Below are 12597 nucleotides of genomic sequence, written 5' to 3' on the forward strand. Positions count from 1 at the left end.
AAGAGAGATCAGATGGCAAACTTCTGCCATGATTTTGATGGCACAAACAATGACTTGATGGGGCTTAGAATCCTTGAGCACGAACAGCCCAGGACCAGGAGGAGTTGGGCAGGCAAAGGGGCTGGAAGAAGATGAAGAATCCTCAACTTGGCATTGGGTACAGAGAATATTAAACTGGAGGAAAAAGTCCATTTTACTCCTTTTAATAATTAATTTTGTCCGCTTAACCCACTGAGCAAAATTTAGGCTCAATTTACTCCCCCAATAATTCCAATTAGTCAAATCTACCCTCTAATGATATTTCTATTTTTTGTTTCTCTGTGTACGAATTGAATTTTAAGTTCAAATGTTGTGAGTGGATGGAGAACATGATGTCATATGTTAAAAAATACATTAAGAATTTTTCATGGTTATTTTCATAATTTGGAAATATTTAACACAAAATTTATCACAAAAATACAATTTTGCATGAAAAATATTCATGAAAAAATCATAATGTATTTTTTAGCATAGGGCATCATATTATAAGTTACATTGCAAAATTTAAAGTTCAAATTCTACTTGTAAGTGGAGAAATAAAAAAGAGAAATCTTATTAAGGGATAGATTGGACCAATTGAAATAGTTTGGGGTAGTAGCTTGAGCTTAAATTTTTTTAGGAGGTTAAATGGACAAAGTGAATTGTTGAGAGGAGTAAAACGAACTTTTTCCTTAACTGGAGGGCGTTACATCCAATGGTTGAGAGTAGTTAGTCCCACTAGATGGACGGCAGCTTGTATTTTTTTTTACTGATTTACAGATTAACGTGGAAATTTCTCGCGAGTTTGTGATTAGTAGAGGTATATATATAGATTTCAATGAAGATGGCCTCACCGTATGCGCTGACGGGAGACATTACCGGCCTCTCATCAAGATGCCTGTTTACTCATCCTCGTTAATTAACTTTTTTTAACCGTCGTCTGTATTGAGCATTTTTAGTAGAGAGATGAAATAAAATAAGGACATCTTTTTATTCCAGCAGTGACATGGCACAGCAAATGAGAGGGAAATACAACATTACACCCACAAGGACAAGCATACACCATCCGACCCAGAATCACGAGGAACAACAAGAGCGCAAGCTAAAACAACCACGACTGTAAGGACCAACACAAATGAGCAGAGTCAACAAACACCAGGCAACAACATCGCGAAAATGTTGGATGCTTGGTGACGGCACTGCATCCATATTCAAATTAAAAGCAAATCGAAGCTTGCACGGGAGGCATTGCAATGCACGCTCACGTACAGAACTAGCTCGACCCATCAGTTGGTCTCTTCATGGCCTACCGTTTTTGCAGTTGGTGAAGCAAGGTCCGAAGCACGCGCCGCTGCGGGTGTTGCATTTGCCAACACAAAACTGATAGCAGTTAGCGCAGTTGCTCTCAAAGGGAGCGCAAACGGGGATAGGTACAACGGTCGCCTGGAGAAGCTTCCGGTTGCCGAGCCCCTGTGTGGAGCTCCCATCGGCCGCCGCCGGCGCAGCCATCAGAAGCTGCCCAGCGAACAGGACCGCTAGCATGAAAATGGTGGCAGTCCTAAGTGAGGCACTGGAAGCCATTGCTCAAAAGGTGGCAAGCAACTGGCCTTGTTGGACGTGTCCAGCTACAGAGCTAGAGGTCAACAGAAAAGAGCAGTAGTACAAGTGCTGCTGCTGCTGCTGCTGCTGCTGGGGTGCTCGAGTGATGAGCCTGAGGAACGGATTAGCCCCTATTTATAGGCCAAGCCGTGAGTGCAGAAGGTATGAGGTACCGTAGAGCGAGGGAGTGATAATTTGTTAATTAATCACCCTCGTTTCTCATGGCGATCTCACATCATGTGATACGCATCGTGCTAACAACATTGTCTAATTGCTTCATGATGCGTGATGCTTGACTTGGGTGCATATGTTAACTCGATTTGTAGTATCTCAGAGGCCAACTAGCAGAAGGTCCTACCTTCCCAAGTTACGGAGCTCTCTAGACTCTAATTGCTTGCTTAATTGCCAAGGCAAATTTAAGCATCCGACTTTATTTATAGCAAAATCTTACTACTACTAATTAGAAGCTATACACTTTTGGAGCCTCCACGTGTTAATCCTCATGAGACGCGCTAGAACAAAAGGATAAATCCTTGAGAGATTCTAACAAAATCAGAAACACCCCGCTATAAATTCGGTAGACTAATTATTGTATCCATTTGTCTATTTTGTTTTATAAAAAAAACCCACCTATGATATTATGAAAATAGTCTAAAGTAACACCTAAATCTATATATAAATTACCCACCTCTTCGATTAAAATAACCTAAAGTGACCTCTTAATCTTCATCTAAATTGCCCATATGTAATTATTAAAAAATATCCCAAAGTGCATCAATATATGATTCTAAATTACCTATTTTATCATTGTTAATATAGAAAATACTAACTTAAGGTATACATGCATGATGCGTGTCACCATGTAGACCATGTACACATGTATGGAGGAAGTGATGAGAACTCTGTTCCATTTTAAACACATAGCTCAAACTAAGGATTTAGCAAAACATGTGTCAAACACATACGGAGGTGTAATACAAAGTGGAAAAACAATGACTGTGAATGAAAAGGTGTATAGAGTTATCCCTAACTAAATATATCACAGCCGAGTAAAGATAAGTATGTATCTAGTAAGCAATCTTGATTGTTAGCTATGAGTTATGATTTCTCATTAATTATAATAACTATGTCTCTCAAAACTACTAGCCCTTGCGAAGGCACCAATTGATGGTCAGAGTACCTTTATGTGGAACCACATTTCAATATAAATCTATTCATATAATTTTTTTTTGGAAATGACTCATATCATTGTAGAATATCAAAAGTGAACATGTACAAGTAATTTGTAACTAAAGTTTTTGGAATATTGTGACTTAATATATTATAACCACATAATGCCCTTTGTTATTGGAGTAGTAGTGTTTATTTTAAACATGGTTATAAAGAGTATCATTTAGTTTTTAAGGCGTATTTCATTTCATTAGGATATGAATATGCTTCACTATTATCTTATTTATGTGATAAAAAATAACAAAACAAGTAGCTATATTCTAATATAATCTGATAACACCAATTATGCATAAAAAGCATACTAGAGTAATAATTATTGGTCTAAGGCTTGTTAGAATGAAATAAAATAAGCGTTGTATTTAAACAGAGGTAGTATGTTTCTGCAAAGGAGTATATTGATGTGGTGGGCACATCCTGATTAAATGTGTTAATGACAACCCTACACATGTTGTCTTTTCCAAGATCTCTGATCAAAACGATGGATTAGGAAATAGCACTAAGGGATTAATGACATTTAAGGCCCAAAACTAGGTATGGTTAACCATGTAGGTAAACCAAAATAATCAACAATGCTAATGGCGCATGTTCAAATAAAGGGTACTTTCTGGATCAATCCAAAATCCGTGGTGTTGCATGCCTTGTGCCTGAGTAAATAAAGGGTGTGGAAGGTAGATGAATCAAATGAATTTTAAGAAAGGGAACAAAGATGTAGCGTGACTAACTAGTCTTACCCGTTTTCCGGGATAGCATCACTAAAGTCATAATGTAGTAACCATCACATGCAGGATCCTTTACTTCACTCCCTCCAGTGAAAGTTGATCACGCGAACAACATACAGATCTACCAGCAGTATTTAAAATATTTTGAGGATACATGGAGTAATAATTAACCTCCACTGGGTAGATCTCTGAGTCAACCAAGGCATGCACATGCTGAGCAGTGAGCACCAGATGCTTAGCTTCTTCGCTATCATCAAGAACAACTCATACTTAAGGATTTAACTATTGAAAAAAATCTTGGTGACATATATCGTGCACTGAGTTTAAAATGCAGCAACGTGCAGTTGCTTAAATTTGTATAGAAACAGCATGTGCATCTACCGTTATGTAGTTATTAGATGGCCGCGAGGTCATCGTGATTACTTGTTAATAATAGAGGTAGGGTACTCCTGACATTTTAGACAATGAACCTATTAACAATCCTAGTGACGGATCATGCGCTAAGTTTAAAATGCAGTATTACACTAAGTCAATGGTTATGTGGTCGATCGAGGAAGCTACGAGAGCATCGTGATTACTTTGTTAAATGTTTACGGCATTCTCTCTAGTGACAAACAATTGATATTGCAGGCAACAAACTACATGCATGCGTGCATACATACGTACAAGAATTTTCAGCATGCATATGCACGTATACTTTCATATTTTCTCAAACATTCCAATAAAACCGAACTTGTCCAAAAGCGGGGTTGTGACAAGAAGTTTTCAAATAAATGGGCCGGGAGCGGATTCTGTCATTTGTCATAGCATGCAGTTTATCGTCATTCCATCACCACTCAGTTGTGTGTCTCACCGTTGCTAACCAAACGTGGCAGTCTCGGTAGTAATGCTTATTTTCTACAAGTTAGGCGTGCTTACATATTTTGCAGATTGTAAGCATATCATATTTAGACATTTTTTAACACGATTTTATTGAAGGCACAAATAAGTACTTGGACTAGAACAAAATGAGGTTCAATCGTGTTTCAGTGCACTAGGATGAAGCCCTTATTGAGGCAAATCGAAACGCTCCAGATTTGGACTCTGGATGCAAAAGTTGTGGTAATCGAAAGGTAGTGACATGTTGCAACATTGGGTCATCTACTTTTCGAAACTGGGATTGTCCGGTGTCCGAAGTGATGTAGATCAAGGAAACTGGATCATCCCTGTTCTAGAAACCAGGATATCCAATTTTATCGAGTCGAAGACAAGAGTTATAATTTGACATGATTTTGCAAGAACTCCCTACTCTACAAATAAAAGAGCCACGGCTGATTGTAAGTAGCCTCAAATGTATACTTCTACTTCTTCTTCTTTTTCCTTTACCTTACTTTTCCAATGCTATGTGATATACTTCTCTCGTTGCATGGCATGATGAGGCATTCTAGCTAGGTGGCCTCCCCGACCCTAGAAGAAGCCAAGGTGTGTGTGCCCCCATAGGTCTCTTCAAGCATAGTGCCGGGCCAGATTACAACCGACACTGATGAGGTGTTCTGCTGTAGTGTACCAATGCAGCAGTGTATGTCAATTTGGCGTTTGCATCTAACGGGCGATATTACCGGCCTCTCATCGAGGTGCCTATTCACCCATCTTGGTTAACTTCTTTATTGTTTAACCGTGTGCATGCACAGATCATTTTTTGGGTATTGAAAGCTGGGAGTACTATTATTTTGATAGCAGAGAGATGATGTGAAAATAAAACAAGGGAATCTTTTTATTCCACCAGTTACTTGGCATGATAGATGAGAGGGAAACACAACGCTACACCCCACAAGGACAAGCGTACATCATCCGACCGTGAATCGGAGGAACAACAAAAGCGCAAGCTGACGAAACAGCCATCGTAAGGAACAACAAAAATTAGGAGAGGCAACAAACACCACGCAGCAACAATACGAAACAGTTGGATGCTTAAGCAACTCGAAGCTCTCATGTGGGAGGCATGCAGCGCACGCTCACGTACTACAGAACTACTACTGGCTCGGCCCATCAGTTGGTCTCTTCTTCATGGCCTGCCGTGGTTGCAGTTGGTGAAGCAAGGCCCGGAGCAGACGCCGGATAGTATGTTGAAATAAAGGTAAACAAAGTGATTAATTAGTCTTAATTGCTCGTTTCTCACAAATAACATTGCCACACCGAACGAACATCACACGCATGGAATTGTGGCTATCTCGAGGCCTCCTAATTTTCATATGGTAAGTGTGTAGATTAGTTGGGGAAATTTTAATTAACCACGGCACGTACGACAGAGATAAATATGAGATGAGTTCTAAGGCCGCCCTGAACGATTAGAGGTAGTTCTAACTCAAAGCCTGTACATGTCATCTAAGTAATATCTATAAAGTCAATTTCTCCAACGGACTACTACCTCCAAATTTATTATCTCTTGTTGCTTTTGATTAATGGCTGCATTTGTATAGAAAGATACTAAAGAGTCAGCGGTCGATGATGATTAGATTGGCTTTTGTGCCCTCTTTTTTTTTCATAGCGAGACTTATTACGTGAGAATAGCAGATGGTTGTTCCCCACTTCTCTTGACTTCACATAGACACGATGATGTGTATATAGCTGAGTTGACACCGTTAGAGGTAGCTTCATATATCTCAAATGACCTGTATTTGTACATTATAGATAGCTGTATAAATAACTAGACCAACCTAATATTTACTTCTCACTAGTAGAGAAATAGTTTGTGCTGGCGGCTAAATTGGCTTTATGCTGGCGGGCTGAACTCTCTGCCAGCACAAATCGGCACTTGTGCTTGCGGTTCCTGACCGCCAGTACAGAACAATATGTGCTGGCGAGGGTACGTCTATAGTGGCGACTGCTGAAACGGCAGCACAAATACCTCAATGCCCGCCGGCAGAAATCACCGCTGTCCACGCCAGGTTTGAATTCTCAAATGTTCCCGCCAGTTTTCAAATTTAAATTTTCCGTCAATTTTGACAAATGTATTTCGACCTTTGCAAATACAGTTGTTGTATTTATTTCCTTATGTATATAATTAATTGATTAATTAATATTATATATTAATACATACATATATACATATAGAAAATTAATATTATATATTCGACAATATAATTAACTATTACACAACTGATATGATGCATTAGTGTTTCACGTTACAATGTAGCATGAACATATATGACATACATTATGGTCTGTTCTAGTATCCCAATTGCGAAGTTGACGACACTTGTCTTCAGCCAACTTGTTTTCATCGCTATAGTACAATCCTCTCTCATGATAGATCTGACGATGGATGAATCTGCACATTTCGGCGCAAATGTCATCAATATCATCTTTGGTTAAGGATGTGTTGGCTCTTCGAATCTCCAGCAACTGCAACAAAAAAGTGAGAACAGAAAGATTAGTAATAATTAGATTACATGGGTATAGATATGGAAAGTGAAGAATCTGAATATAAACATGGGTACAGTAATAACCTACATCTTCGGGGTTCATTCAGTAGAGCTCATTATTCCTGAGGAATTCGTACACATAGTATCCATAAAGCATAGTCCTTTAGGTTGTTTGTGACACTACATAAAATAAAATATAAGTGTTGCCATGTGTAATTAATTAGCTATTAGTAACACAGTAATATAATGTACGGAAATAGGCACTAACCTATTTGTGATGTACTATTTTTAAATAATCAAGTCTTCCTTGCAGATGTGGGCCTCCGTTAAGCTTGCTAAACTGGTAAACGCTGTTCAAAACAAGTATAAAAAGTTAACTTCAGAACTTTTATATGTATTTTCTGTAAATAAGCATAAAAAGCAATAATGTCACTTACTCATGTAGGATTTCAATGAACTCCGTATATTTCTCATGTGGGTAGTCGGCTGAGTCCAAGACCACCGTAAGGTCCCGCTTCGGTTGGATCATGACTAAGATCCAGTGATCCTGCAAAATATGAAGGTATATGATTCATACTGTATTTACTTAGGGAGTATAGTTCGTATAGGTCAAAAAAAACCTTAAAACCATAAGGACACATGATGTAATTTTTATCCTTCCATTTCCTAATAACCCATGATATATATATATATATATATATATATATATATATATCGGCACCGTATTCTTTCGCCTATTGTGCGCTTCTTTTTTTATTTCTTCTTTGGCCTCATCAGTTGTTGCGTCTTCAATTTGGTCTCTAACATCTTTAATAAGCCTAAAGCAATGTTCAGACTGGGCGATGATCTAAGGGTTGCAGTATGCAACCGAGTACGTGTTCGTCTTTCTTTCATCTTCAAATTGCATTATGCATTATCAGGATATTTTATGGAAGGTGCAAGTCATTATTTCGGTTGTAAGATGGAAGGATTAGAAGAACATATGGTGAAGTACTTACAAACACCACACGGATGCAAGTCATCAGATTCAACGAGGATCGGACTCGCCAACATACCAAAACATTTCTTTGAGGTTTTCGTCATGATCGATCGAACACCCAACTTCATTGCTCTCATGCTCCAGGTAGGAAACTTTCTCATCTCCCACCTTCTTCTTCTTGCCTCTCACGCGTCGGTCGGAAACTTATTAGGGCACCCTCGAGTGGGATCATATGGATCTCATCTGCTATCCTCGGACGAATCCGAGGATGAGGACAATGACCGGTGGTCGACGTCTTGATCTTCTACGTTTTTGTTGTTCCCCGTTGCTATTAAGCACAAACCCAAAAACATAAAATTTCTATATTCCTATAATTAAACAGAGTGGATTTTTTTTTCAACCGGCAGCACTTATCCTTCCGATGAACACTACGCGATGGGGATTCTTCTGCAAAAGCTAACGGCCACGCCGCTCGCAGACAAGCCTGACTCACGGCGTGGTTGTTGGTGCTGCCCCATGTGATCAATTGGGACCCACACTGGGGCCAACCACGACCCTTTCCCCTCTCCTCCTCCCTCCCTCGCCTCCTGCTACGCTGTGGGGTCCTCAAGCATGTTGTGGAGGCGGCGCAGGTGCGCAGCGTCGTCCTCGCCGAAGAGCGTGGCCGGCTGCCACAGCACGCGCCGGATGACCTCGTCCCTCGGGACCGGCTCCGCCTGGCTGCTAGAGCCGTTCTCCGCAGGCGACGCGTCGGTTGTAGCGGAGGTGGGCGAGGAGCCGGGTGAGGAACCGGTTGGCGAGGATGCTCCTGGGTGGGAATCCCGGAGCTTCTTCTAGAGGGGAGCTGGCGCTCGGCCTCGTGCACGCGTTCGAGCTCGCGTGCCTTGATCTCAGCGCGTCGGAGGATCTTGCGGCTGAAAGTATGCCTAGAGGGGAGGGTGCCTTGATCTCGGCGCGTCGGAGGATCTTGCGGCTGAAAGTACGCCTAGAGGGGGGTGAATAGGCGATTGTCGCTTAAAACCTGCACACAAAAACTCAGTCTGAGGCTGCCTGGCGGACTGTTCGCTGGGAGTGTCCGCTGGGCACTTCCAACGTCCGCTGGGAGGTCTCGGGAATGGAATGCAATCTTTCGAAAGATAAAACTTGTATACCAAAATCTACTTGAATAGAAAGACTAATACAAGTGAGGAACACTAAATGCGGAAGCAATCTCGCTCAAAGTAAGTACACAAGTAGATCGGGCAAGAATACTAGATGTTGGTAAGTATAACAAAAACACAAGAATGAAGTAAGGTAATCAAGCACAAGAAACACAAGATTTTCACCCGAGGTTCGAATCCACACAAGGATTCTACGTCCCCGTTGAGGAGTCCACAAAGGACCGGGTTCCTCTCAACCCTTTCCTCTCTCAAGCAACCACAAAGGTCAAACTTGAGCTCTTTACTAGCCACAAGGGGTAATACAAACTTCTCAATCTAACCACACCACGAGTTGGTTGTTCTTGAGCACTTCTAACTGTCTAGGAGCCAAGCTCCAAGAGTAATAGATGTGGAAAGCGATGGAGAGTGCCAAGAGATGCCCAAGAGAGGTGAATCTCTTGGGATGAACTCGAATCTTACTTGGATCTTGCTCAAACCCAACCCTAGACCAAAGATTTGGAGTGGGGAAGCTAGGATTTCACTTTGGGGAGCTTTGGAGTGCTTAGAATGTGCTTGAGACTCGGTTTAACTGGTTAGGCAAGAGTTTCTTTCATTTGGGGGTCGTGGGGTATATATATTGCCTCACAAAAAACTAGCCGTTATGCTGATTTTCTGTGACCTGGCGGACTGTCCGCCAGGAGCCCTCGGATTTGCATAAATTGCATCAAGGTTTACACTCTGGATTTGATTTATTGGTGATTTTCCACACACTTTCCACATTCCCTTGATAGTACGGTATACCTAAACTCAAGAAAACATAAAACAAAGAATTTTCTCCGCTTGCAACACTTTTCTTGATCTGGTACCATTCTCCAAATTTGAATAATCATCGAGATTCACTTCTTTTCTTTTCTCCTTTTTGGTTTCTTTGACCCCTACTCATTATACTCAATTGAAACATTACATACTCATTTAGGTTGTTATTAATCATCAAAATAGGTCATTAGGCCTAGATGCACTTTCAGCGGCCGCTGAAGTCAGCGTCCAGGAGTTGGCGCTTCCACTGCAGCTCGCGCTTCAGAACATCCATTGCCGGCAATTAGTAGCAGCACGCGCTCTCTTGCAGCAGGAGCTGCGGTGCTGATACGTGCCAGCACAAGCGCGACAAGGGGGCCGTGCATCCGAATGTGCACCATCTAAGTTTCTTATCCTCTCCTTCAGTTTTTTTGTTGATGCATATTTTGGTCTCATAAGCATTATGGACAGACACAGAATTGTTGTCCTTTTGTCATTGTTTATTATCAGATTCTGAACTCCAAGTTTCAAATTGTGTTTTTATTGTCAGATAGTCTGTTTTCATTCTTGTTTCTTCTTGATTCTCGGTTAGAATGATTCATGCTCCAAACATAAGATGAAATTTTCCCACAAAATGTATGTCATGTCTTATTCAATTGTCATCAATCACAAGTGATGTTTTCTGAACACTTTTTCTTATTGACAAATGATGTTTTCTGAATCCTTTTTCTTATTGTCATCAATCACAAATGATATTTTCTGAACACTTTTCTTATTGACAAGTTATATTTTTGTCAGATAGATGCAAAGATGCATGGATTTTTTTTTCTTTGTTGTTGTCAGTTTTGTTTTTACAAAGATTCATCAACAAGATTGGAATGGAAAGAGGACGACCGGAAATTCTGTCTAAAATGATTTGATATTTGGATTGATTTTCTCATGTAAATGTTGCCATGGATAAAAGTTTTCAATCAATCTGGACATTTGTTGTTTCAGTTTGAAATATTGTTTTTCTGCTGATTCCAAATTGCATTGGAGTGAAGAACCATCTAGGTTTAATGTATCAGAAGTCAAAGTTCTGAGAATCATGAGGAACTTTTGCTGCTGCTTCTCTCTTTTGTCTCCTGTTCTAGGTCTAGCTTATGTATAGGGATAAATAATGAGCCAAATATGCAAAAATGTTTTATAAAATTACTATGTTGTTTTTTTCGGATTGTTTGTTATCAGATTGTGCTGATTCTTTTCTTCTTAGTGTTGATTGGTAGATTTATTCATTTATTTTTCCTTTTGGATTCATGTTGGTGAGAGAGAGAGAGCGCACGCGCGGGGGGAAGATGGAGATGAACAGGCAACTGGATAGAAAGATTTTTATTAGTCCTGACACCCACACATACTCTCTTTTCCGTTAACAGATGCAAGCGGCGCCAGAGTGGGCACGTGCCCATGTGCACCAAATGATTTTCATAATTAATATAATTTCTAAACTCCGATATTGCTAAAATTTCTATATTCCTATATTCTATATTGCTAAAATCTCTAAATTCCTATATTGCTAAATTTAAGATAGAACAACCATAAAATTTCTATATTCCTAAGATTGTCCTAACAAATTTGCAAATAACACATCAAAATTTCTATATTGCTAAAATATCTAAGTCTTTATATTGCTATATTCCTATAATTATCATAAAACATTCCAATATTCCTAAAATTTGTATTGTACAATGCAATTTAGAATTTGATTAACCAATACAAAAATAAAACTTGCCCGCGCCGGCGTGCATGGTAGGGCAGAAGGCCGGTAGGCGGCGCGGTGGCGGAGCCTCAGAGCGGGAGGCTCTAGGAGGCAGCTTCTCGAGGCACGGCGCAGGGAGGCGGCTCCACGGGGGTGCGCGGGTCCTTGTCGTGCATGGCGGGGGAGGCGGCGTGGCTCCTCAATGCACGGTGGATGCAGCCGCCATCGACGGAGCAGGTGGCCGGCGGGCTCCTCGAGGCCTCCGGGGTCGGAGCACGGCGTTGCCGCGGGCGGGATCACGCTGGTCGGAGTGGGCGGTGGGAAGGGTGCGGCGGAGCAGGTGGGCACGGCGAGGGGCACGGCGGAGCAGGTGGGCACGGCAAGAGGCGCGGCCGACAGCGATGGAAAATTTTGGCAGCCTGGCGGTGTTGCTTCGTCGCCCGCTAGGAGTTGGAGAAATTTCGGGCATGACCCGCCATTATATAGAAAGGTTTATGTTGGCGGGCGACATAAGCACCCGCCAGCACAAATGCTCCTCCTCTAATATGGGATGCTAGGAGCCATTTGTGCAGGCGGATGATATAAGCATCCGCCATCACAAATACTCCTCCAAGACGCTACCATGCATCTGTGTTGGCGGGCGTCTTAAGTGGCCTGCTAGGGCAAAGCATTTTTTTTATTTTTGGAGATAAGTAGTTTATAAGACAGAAGTTTAACCAAAAATACTGTTTTATGAGTACAAACATTTTATAAAAGTAAGATATTATATAAATTTATTGTACAGAATTATTAATAATTTTTGAAGTTCATCTATTGTTTTATAGAGATTAAATTATGTTTCGGTAATATTGATTTGCATTCATATTTAAACTAAATGTGTCTTATTATTTAGAGCAAAAAATATAAAAAAATCATATTTTTGTTACCTAGTTCCAATATAGTTTCTATACCAAAAAGGAAGGAAAATGTAAAGAGAAAT

Source organism: Panicum hallii, chromosome 2 (genome assembly GCF_002211085.1).
Source record: "Panicum hallii strain FIL2 chromosome 2, PHallii_v3.1, whole genome shotgun sequence".
Taxonomy (NCBI): Eukaryota; Viridiplantae; Streptophyta; class Magnoliopsida; order Poales; family Poaceae; genus Panicum; species Panicum hallii.